The sequence below is a fragment of the Dinoponera quadriceps genome, unplaced genomic scaffold, assembly GCF_001313825.1.
Source record: "Dinoponera quadriceps isolate SergipeBrazil2010 unplaced genomic scaffold, ASM131382v1 scaffold71, whole genome shotgun sequence".
NCBI lineage: Eukaryota > Metazoa > Arthropoda > Insecta > Hymenoptera > Formicidae > Dinoponera > Dinoponera quadriceps.
In genome coordinates this window covers 580,451-591,131 of record NW_014554274.1, presented here as the reverse complement: position 1 = coordinate 591,131, position 10,681 = coordinate 580,451, and the positions used below count along the sequence as shown (strand labels likewise).

General features: G+C 45.2%; 1 protein-coding gene across 1 annotated transcript in view; it reads right to left on the bottom strand.

Moving 5' to 3' along the window:
- LOC106741233 overlaps positions 1-10,182 on the bottom strand; it is a 63,974-nt gene extending 53,792 nt beyond the window's left edge. The window contains exon 1 of the mRNA XM_014613024.1: positions 10,049-10,182. The gene's annotated coding sequence lies outside the window, so the exon portion shown is untranslated. The remainder of the gene's footprint in view (positions 1-10,048) is intronic.
- Positions 10,183-10,681: the final 499 nt, after the last annotated feature.

Sequence of the window (10,681 nt, the reverse complement as noted above, 5' to 3'; positions counted from 1 at the left end):
CCCCCCCCGTGCCACTCGCATTCGAAATCGGAAATTGTAATGTTTTTTTTTTCCGGCGGCAACGGTTACGGCAATAACGATAAGTGTCGATAATGGGAAGGGTAAGTATCGATAACAATATTTGTCGGCAACAATACCTTTCGACTTCGCTGAATTCTATCCCAACGTCAGTTTATTTTATTTTGCTACACGGAGAAAACTGTTATGGTTGCTACAATAACGTTCTGGTTATGAAAGGAATGTACGTGAAATAAAATAATGCACGGGAAAGAAAATCTGGTTACATTGACCAGAAAGGGGACAACCGGATGCGTTTTGGTTGAAGGAAAACAGAATTTTTCACTCTTATGACCCAAATGTGGTTCTTGTAACCGGAAATCCCCTTTCTTTCAACCAAAACGCATCTGATTGTTCCCTTTTCGGTTAATGCAATCGGATATTTCTTCCCGTGTGTAAATAGATATCGTGTTAAAATTTACCGTTGACATATGTCCATCTATGCACAATTCTCACAACCATTCCTTATGATATATGTAATGCTCTATTAGTATATTCTGATATACAGTTACCTCAACTAAAGGAATATTGCTGTCTGTTCATTGTGGTTTGCATAACAAGTATTATGGTCGAGAGAACCGTGGAATTTGGTTGCACGATACAGCGTTATAAGGTCCGGCAGAGGCCAAAGATCGATTGTATAAAAATGCCGCTGGGCTATACTTTCTGTTCTATCTGCGCTTTCCAATATTTTAACTCGAAGAAATCGTATTCGCTCATCAAACTATTTGTGAAGTTTTTCCTTGCGAACGTATCTAATCCTGTACAGAATCGGATTTTGCAGATAAAATCTTAGAAATTTATAATAAATGAAAATACAGATTCGTGTTGCACTCTGGGTCGTACACTCGCGACACTTATTTTTTCTAAATCAGTATTAGAGAGAAAATTGATTTTTCGACTCACTTGCTTGTTCACAAACAGTTCATTGTGTTGACAAGGGAAAAACGGCTGAATTTCCTTTCTAACACTGTTTTAAAACATATTTCATCAATGTCCAACGCAGTACATTTCCGAATTGCTGCCAGTCAAATATGATATCCGTAATATTTTCACAATATGATATCATTATTATAACAGATATAATTATTTATTTGCAATACTTACTACTAATTAATTAACTTTGTCGTTATAATATGTCATTTTATTTTGTTACAATAATTAAATTATTATAACAAAATAATATAATTGGCGCAATGTTTAATATTTTGTTTAATATTGTATTATTTGGCTGCATCATAGCTGCCGCAACGGAATAATTATACCGGAGGTATAATATTACTCTCTGCTGCGACAAAATTTTTAATGGAATCAAGTCCTTAAAAAAGTTAGGGATCCTCCCCGTGACTATGTGATTAACACAATGTCTCGCGGGAGGATTTTGTTCTCCGACGTGGAACTCAACGGGTGGATGCAATGTTAGTGGAGTTTTATTCCGTGAAAACTATTCTCTCTCTCTAGAGTTAAACCCTCGTGTGTGTACATCCAGCCTAATGGCGGAGTGGGAACGCAGCGTAGCTGCCGCGCGGTTAGATCGGTAGAGGATATACATGAAAGTTCGCGTTAAAACTTAGCGTTTTAACGGCCCCTCCCACGATGGAAATACGATAATTGGTGGATCGCTAAATTTACCTGCCGATCAATTTTTAAGGTCGCGAACTGTACGATCCAGAGACGCCGGCGCTCCGAAAAACTACTCCCCATCCCCCGAGAGAAGGAGGATTATTAATTATAGCCTGCTGTTAACTAAAAAAAAACCCTCGCACGTGAGCTCTCTACCTGCAATTTTGCTCGCATTTTCTTGTGTTCTGTCGGAACTTTGCAAAGTTTGCAGATTCTAGAGGATTACAAATAAGTTGAATTTATGCTGGAGTCGGGCTCTTACTTCAGGTCTCAAATAAGTACGCAGGCGGACTATTTTCTTAGTTAGCGATTCAAAAAAGGAGCTTTATAAGATGAGAATTCAAGCATAAGGGTTGGATTTTTAACGGTTTCAGGTAAACGATGTTCGGTCAAATATTATAGAATCTATCCAATATACAGACATCGATCCGATTGCACTGAAGTATGCAAATAGACACAGATAAATATCATTCTATTGCTAAGAAAAACGATTACTTAGCTTACTTTCCTTCTTTTAAATATGGTTATCTTCAATCTTAACAAAAAATTGTTTTCGATAGTCTTAAAATACGTCCATCATGTATTTTGGGAAAGTTCGTATTACCACATACTCAAAAGTAAAATTTATTCCATTTTAAAGAACATTATAAAACTTTATCGAGAGAGAAGAGAAGAAAGTTAGATTCGGTTAACTTAAATAAGCAATCCAATTTTTGCTTTAATTAAAAATATTCTTGATTTAAATATATCAAACTTATTAGGATTTAGAATATATTTTAAATAAATTCGTGATAATTACGATGAATTTGTGATATTTTGTTAACTTATGGAAAATACTTGAAATAAGGTAACATACATCACTTGTATGTGTCTGTGTGTAAATGTTAAAGTTTAAACATCGAAGAACTGATACCTAAAAAGACGGGAGAAAAATGTCGACTTGAATTCTCGAGCTTCGCGCGGAAATAGAGACGATACAGAGCGATATATAGAGCTCGTGATTATACACGGTCAACAAGAAGCAGCATCTTCGCTGATGCAGTGATGAAGCTCGCCTTATCGTCGCCGGAGTTGCGCAACGCTGCGCTACTATAACGTATTCTAGACTTAATAACGCTACTTCAATCCTAGCGACATTAAGCCCCAGGCCTTCATCTGTCGATCTATCCACCCTATCGCGAAACATTAATCCGATACTTGGTTGTTACGGGTAAGTACACAGTGGGATGTTTTGCCGGGGTTAAGATTACGTAGTCAGCAAACAGTATTATGTGTGAACACAATATCTATATGTGGTGTCGTGAATATTTCGGAGAAACCAGCGTGAAAGAAAGAGGGAGAAAGAAAGAAAGAGAGAAAGGCACGACAAGGGATGTATGTGTGTGTGTGTGTGTGTGTGTGCGACGAGGGTAAGGGAGAGGAAGGGGAGAAAGTTATAGCGCTCTCGATCGAAGCAATCCCGGATTGCGCCAGCAGCAATTAAGTCCGGTTTTCATGAACTCGCGTTCGATTAACTGCACACGTGATATGTGCAGTGTACATGGTATATAAAGAGCGGTTAAATGTTACCGGCCGCCTGTTATTTCACACTTGACCTCTTAATTCGTAATTCGATCGCGATTTAAAGACGCTTCCGTTGCAGTGCGTATTCATCAAGAGTCGAATATCCGGCCGAATCCGATCGATCGATGGACTCGAGAAATTGGGAGACTCGAATCAGAGGAAGTGCGAAGTTGAGATTTCTTTTCTTTTTCTTCTACCGATCGCGAACTCGCGCTAAGCCGGCGACACGAAAGGACGACGCGGCGAACGCACGCAAATGTCGGTCCAATCTGGCCTCGTTGGATTATGCATTTAGATTTCGCCTCCTGCATCTTAAGCATGTTCGCCTCGTTTCAGGTGCACTTGCACGTCTTTTCCACTACAAAAAAAGGATCTTCTCCCCGGTGAAGGAATAAATAAACAAATATTCTTCGCGAAGCTTTATCGGCCGAAAGGTTATCCTCGAGTAACCCCGTATCAAAAACCTCGCGCATTGCGTTTTTCTCCGGTGTAAAGAAGAATTTCCCTCCTCGTTGAAAATAAGTAAATAAAAGTAGATGAGAAATAATAAAAAGATAAAGAGAAATAAATAAAAATACTCTCCGCGCGAAGTCCACGCTCGTCGTCGAGCGAACTGGAAGCCCCGAGTAACCTCGTTTCAGACACTTGCCCGTCGCGTCTTTCTCGATATAAAAAAAAAAAAAAAGAAGAGAGGGAGGGTTTTCTCTCGCTGGTTTGAAAAATAAATAAATATTCCCCGCGAGAGAAGTCCCCGCTCATCAACCGAAGGGACGTCCTCGATCAAGCCCGTTTCACCGCGAAATCTGTCGCGGCGCGCAATCCGGCTTGTCTCCTCGATTCGGCGGCATGCTTCCAATCCAAAGCGCTCGGAAAAGCGAAGAATAAAGCGAGACAGTGTTAGTGTGAGAAACTGCTACGTACCTATCTTCAACAACGTCCCGGCACTCCGATCGTGGACGCAGAGAGTCGCGTCGAGCGACTCATTGGTCGCTCGTATCTACAGTTAGCAACGATCGCATCGCGCGATGTTAGAGCAGCTCTCGACAGCTCGGACGTGAGAGAGAGAGAGAGAGACACACCTACATGAGAAACGACATAGAAAACCCGCGTGAATCCCCCATGTATGAATGTGCATGTGTGTATGCGCGCCGGCATACATGTGTGTGTGTGCTCGGCTCGCCGCCGATCGTTGCATGCCGCGGGCACCGCGGAATCGGGAACGGAAAATCGATCGGCCGGTTTGTGCATGTGTGCGCGCGCGCCCGCATGCACATATGCACATCTCGTCTACGTGTATTTGCATTTCGGGCACACCGGGCTATCCGAGGAACGGCGCGCGCGAAGCATCGCCGAGGAGCGACCACGCGATTAGGTGGTGAATGCGTAGTAGTCGAGTAGCGAGTCGTCCGTCGGTTCTGTTCGACGGAAAGTAAGCGGACCGTGTGTGTGTGTGTGTTTAGTGGTGTCAATTTCGGGCTGCACCTCGAGCACTCTGCATGAGCATTCGTATAGAGAAGAAAGGCTATTTTGGATTCAGTACACGCGTTTGTTTGACTTGGGCTTGTTTGACATGTAAACGACAATTTAATATCAAATATCATTTTGCTCGAATGAAAATGTTGTTTTGTTAGAGTACATTGTGGTTGTTTAAACGAAAAGAAAACCGTATTAATCACGAGGAAATAATATTTCGTCTTCGATAAGATAATTTATTTCATTATATGTTAACCCTTTAACAGCAAGGTGGGGTCAGATTGACCTCGCGGCCTCGTTTATTTTACGCGCTGTTTCTCTTGTTTCAAGGAATGTTTCATGTTATTATTTACTTCTTTTATTCATCTTGTATATCGATTATATGAAAAATGAACAAAACAAAGCATGGGGTCGGATTCAACTCTACTTTCTTGGATATGCTGAAAATCTATCTTGCCGTTAGAGGGTTAAATATTGTCCCACAGAAACAAAGAAGTTCTTTAATACTTTCTAACATAGTATTATTTTTTTCAAATAATTCATTGCTTGTGACAACCATCGTAATGTTTTGGATGAAAATGCAAAAGAAATATGTTAAAGATATTTATCGTCTGAGAAACCAAACAATCCTGTTCGTGGAATCAAACATTCGTTTGCTCAATTCCAAAAGACAAATTAAATTAAATTAAATTAAATTAATTCAATTAAAGAAATTTTGTTCAAACAAATCTTCTTCTATGTGCGGTTATTCGTTCTTATTTTCTTTCTACACAGTAAAAAATTTTGTGTCGCAAACGGTCTACTTAAATTTATATGTTGCTTCAACATGGGGAATATGTTAAATTATCATATTCACTTGTTAACATATTCCTTGTTAAAGTAACAAGAAAATTTAAGTGCACCCTATCTGTAACACGAAATTGTTTACTGTGTGTAGAATACGAATACTTTCATCCGATTAGGGCCGAACGCGAAATATTCGTGTGAAATTCTTAATTTGGCCTCCGAATTAGCGCCGTGTCCTTCATGGGATTTTCAACGTTTCATGAACATTTCGGCTTACTTCTCCAAGGTTCGCTTCATCTGAAACTGTTTCCGAGTTTCTTCACCTCGAAGAAGCGAACTGAAATGTTCACGAGACGTCGTGAGCAAATTTATGAAAGACGTGACGCTAACTCGGAAGCCAAATTAAGTATTCCTCCACATCGCGAAAGTCTCAAAATACCACATTTGCGTAATATTTTTAACTGTTGGAGAATGATAACGCTCAACGAGTGCGTTTCCTTTTTATTCTCAGAGTTGTTCCATACCTCGAAATATCAAGGCAAAATTAACAGAAAGCAGATACTTTACGGGATATTAACGTTAACGGAAAGCAGATACTTTACGGGATATTTCATTCTGATACATATCGGAATACGCCGAGAGATGAAATATATGGAATATGTGGCGCGAAATATTCACGTTTCGTTGACCCCGCCTTAATATTTTTACGCGCAGATTGATGAGGAAAACATATTTTTGCGAAGAAGGACGGATGCGTTTCAATTAAAAAAATTTTTTGATTACCCGGATGATGCCCGCGAGCTTGAATAAAACCGAGCACGAAAATACCCGGGCTATATTGACAGCACTAATACGAGTTAAAAACAGCTAAATTCACTTCCCTCTGCTAGATTCGTGTACAAAGTTAACACACACGCACACAGAGAGAGAGAGAGAGAGAATCGCGCTTGCCGGTCCTACCGGAGAGAAAACTGCAGAAAGAGGATGCGAGTTGGAAACGCTACTCGCGACTCGCTTTTTCCTAGCAGTTCTTGTGTAAAGCTAATGGAGAGGCGAGTCGAATAGCAGCGAGTGACTAGTCTACCTTGTTCGGGAAAGAATAGCGGGAGAGATAAGCGAGTTAAAGGCCGCTCTCGACTCTCCATCCCGCTAAATTTGTGTATAAAGCTGGTACAGTAGGAAGACGAGTAGCGGTGTAACTCGCTTATCTTGTTCGAGAAAGGGCCAGTGAAAAAGATAAACGAGCAACGTTCGCAATATTTGACTCGCCCCCCTCTCTTTCTCTCTCTCTCTCTCTCTTTTTCCCTTCGCCCAGCCCTCGTATGTATTCTTAACGTCGTAATATCGAGTTTACGTGAAGTCAAGGTAATGGAGGGGACGAGAGCTAACCGAGCGAGTTCCCCGCTTAATTTCTGTGTTAACTCTCGCCCGGTGGATCAGGCAAATATATATGCCGCTGTTCGATTCGTCGGCCGGCTGATTTTGCGTAAAATTCCGGCGTTAAGCCGAGAACTCATGCAGATCCGGCGGTCGGAAAACGGAGCCGAGGAGCCGCGCTCTGGCTCTTCATTATCGTAGCTTTTCCATTATCTAGCGCCGAAGGAAGATAAACACGTAACTCTCTCTCATTTCTTGACTCGACGGTTCCGCAGCTGCGACTGGTAACGTTCGATTTATGCGAAACCGATAGGCGGGCTGAACTAAGTGGCAAATTACTCGCTCGTCCCTGCCCTTTATCTTCCGTCAAAGAAAGCCGATGCAAATAACTTGCTACTCGACACCGCTTAAATTAAGCGCTGCACGCTTAATTTAAGCTCGGACGAAGGCCGGAGAACACGACGGTCGAGCGCTTGCTATCCAAATATTCTTCGGGATCTTCCACAAGCTACACTTCCCTGAACTAACTCGGGAACAGTCACCACAATCATTTACATATACATTTACAATTAAAAGTCACCATTGTTAACAAAATATAGCATATTGTCGAATGCTCTTGATTTATTATTTCGAGATATTATAAACGTAGATTTACCTCGATGCTTTTTGGAAAAAACGAGGAGAAAACGTCACAAAAATATTTAAGAAGCGGAATAAACACATCAAGCGATCGGCTCGTGGTCATTCACGTAAAAAAACTAAGATAACTTTTCCCGGGCTAATCTAGTATTAATTGATTCTAATCGATACTGATATTGATCGATACTAATCGATAGTCGACAATAAGTGACGCTCGCTGGACCTCGTTCCGCCGGACGCAGCCTTCGTATCGATCTCGATCGTCAAGTGAGGGAGGGAGGGGAAAGGGGAGACGTCGAGTTTCAGCGTGAAAACATGGAAGGTAGGCGAACACCGTCATCTCGTTCGCGAGGACGAGGCTGGGGAAGTCCCGTCGTTGACGACGGTGATTACCAAGCGCCGTCGATCGTCCTCGCGACACGCGTTCGTTTACATTCCGCCGGGGTGGGACACGGGGGGGGGGGGAGAATTAAAGGGCCGATCGAATCTCGCCGAGGGAGAATCAAACTCGCAGAACGCCGCTCGTTCTCCGCTGTGACGCATCCGTATCGGGGAACCCGACGACATGGCGCATGCATCGGGGACCGATCGTCCCAATCGTGTCCGAACGATGACGCGTTTTGAACGCGTTCGGCTGTCTCGCGGCGTTATCGAGAGGACACGAGAGGATATGAGCGCTATAAGTCCGCGGAAGAAAAGCTGCGACACCTTTTCCGCAACGTGTCCTTGCCCAATGGGAGAACTTAGATATATTTCGAGCAATTTCCAGAAATTAGTCGCTCAAGGAATGACCAATCACAGTCGAATGTGACGAGAATAATCGAGCGTGATTGGTCATATTTATAGTTTATTGAAGCTTAAAACACCTATTGTAGAGACTTGAGTTTGCTATTTGCCATACAACACGCATGCCTTCAAAACGTCTCAGAGATATCTTACTAGCTGCGTTCAGCGGAACATTTATCTCACAACTGTTGAAAGTTTTCTGCGCTGAGATTGGATCATCCCTCGAGATCTAAAAGAACAATCCATCCTCAGCTTAGAAAACTTTCGAAAGTTGCAAAATAAATGAAACGTTGTACCGAATCGTGGTCATTGTCTCGGAGAGGTCTTTGGAACATCTTAAGGCGTTCTGTTGGCTACGTTCAGCGAACGATTGCGTGATCGACTTTTGGGGGATGGACGTGACTGGTAGATCTAGAAGTATACACCAATCGGATAATTTTTACTCTACTGTAATGTACAACCGTTGTGTTCGCCGAACGCAACCAATGTTCCCTGGCTTGGTTTCAATACGACTTCGACAGCGCTCTCTCGAGTGCCTTCCATTTAGCAACGCAAGTATCATCCCATCTTCGTCGCTCATTGAATATGGAACAGAGACAAAATGATACTTGTGTCGACTTGTGGCCACTAAATGGAAAGCACCCTTTCTCGACGCACTTCGGAGCGCAGCCGATGATCCAATGAGGGAACCTGTCCCAGAAGTAGAGTTCCCTCATTGGACATCCGCTGCGTTCCGAATTGCGTCTAGGAGGTCGATTGTATACCTCAAAACGTAGAGAAAATTACAAAAAGGAGCAAATCCACTAGATGTCGACGAATTGAACTACAAATGTCTAGTGAAGCCCCCCCCACTTTTGTAATTCTCACCGAGTTTTGAAACGCACGATCGAACCGTATCGAAACCGAGGTGGACACCGGACGCTCTCTGAAGGCCTCGTCGAGGTGGAGGAGAGCTGCGAACTTTCTTCCACCGACTGTACATACGTAAAGACGGACGGACGGACGGCGATGACGCGCGCGTCCCGTGTCCCTCGCCGCGCCGCAACACGCCGATTCCCGACGATCAATCGTGCGCAGGAGGCAGACCCGACGGACGCGATCGAGCGACGTGGACGAGGCGGAGAGAAATGCGTGCTCTTTCTCTCTCCCTCTCTCATTCTTTCTCCGAAGTCGCCACAACGTGCGCGTCGTCCTCGGTATTATCGTTCGGACACGGGAGGTCGAGCTGCGAGCTCCCGGGGGGAGAGAAAGCGCCTCGGAGAGCGCGGACTCGGGGCGATGATGTGCACCCTCTTCGTCAGAGGACACGGGGCTCCTCCGCTCGTAACACCCGAGTGCGGGTGGCGTGACGTATCGCGGTACCGGGGCGGCAGGCGGGCGGATCGATCCGACTCGCGTGCGTCTCGGCACCGTCGCGAGGAGGTCGAGGAGAGAGCGATCCTTGAGCGCGACGTTCACAACACCGACGTCGTCGTCCTCAATGTCATTCGTTCGTTCGTCCATAGTCGTCATCGTCGTCATCATCATCGCCATCCTCAGCCGCGCTCCGCCTTCTCCACACCTCCTCTTCCGTCGACCGCCGCTGCCGCCGTCGCCACCTCCGCGCTTTCCCCTTTATTATATACCTCCGCTCTTTCGCCACATCCGTTCCCCTGCCAGCCCGAGTCGCTCTCTCTCTCCCCCCCTCTCTCTCTCTCTCTCTCTATTTCGAGACCGTCGCAGCCGTGGCTCTCTGGTTAATTACCTTTTTGCGTCGCGTTCAAGGCATACACTGGTCACTGTGTTAAGGCACGGGGGTGCACTGAGTCCCAATCCTCTCGGCTGGGGAAACTAGCCGCGTTAATACGGAATCGCGAGCGCGAGTCACACCGGAATCGTGCCGAGGGTGGCCGGGCACTGAACACGGCCAGATGGCGCTTGTGCCCGCGCGCCACCCCTGTCGTACAAAGTACCACCGCCGCACCAACCCCCTACCACGTCGGCGGCTCCCCTGCTGCCCTCTTCTTCCACCTTCTTTCGCCTACTCCTCCCGCCCCTCGCGGAGGAGTCGTTCTCCCACCCGTTCGGCCGATACCGCGTCCTCGGGAAGGGCACTCGTCCCCGATTCTCCGGCCATGGGCGCCGGCAGGATTTTTCACGCGGGGGACCACGTGTCGCGTGCGATTTCCTCCCCCGACGATGATCCACAGCCCCGGGATTTAAATCCCCCCTCGGATCGTCCCCGTCGGGGGAATATTCGCGGCGTCGAGCACGCTTTATTCGAGAGTTGAATAACGATCGAGTTCTCTCGGCCGTTCTCTCGGCACTACTCTCGCACGTAGGCGCTATTCGAACTCGTGCGTTGCACCGGAGTACAGTTGCCCCCCCCCCCCCCCCC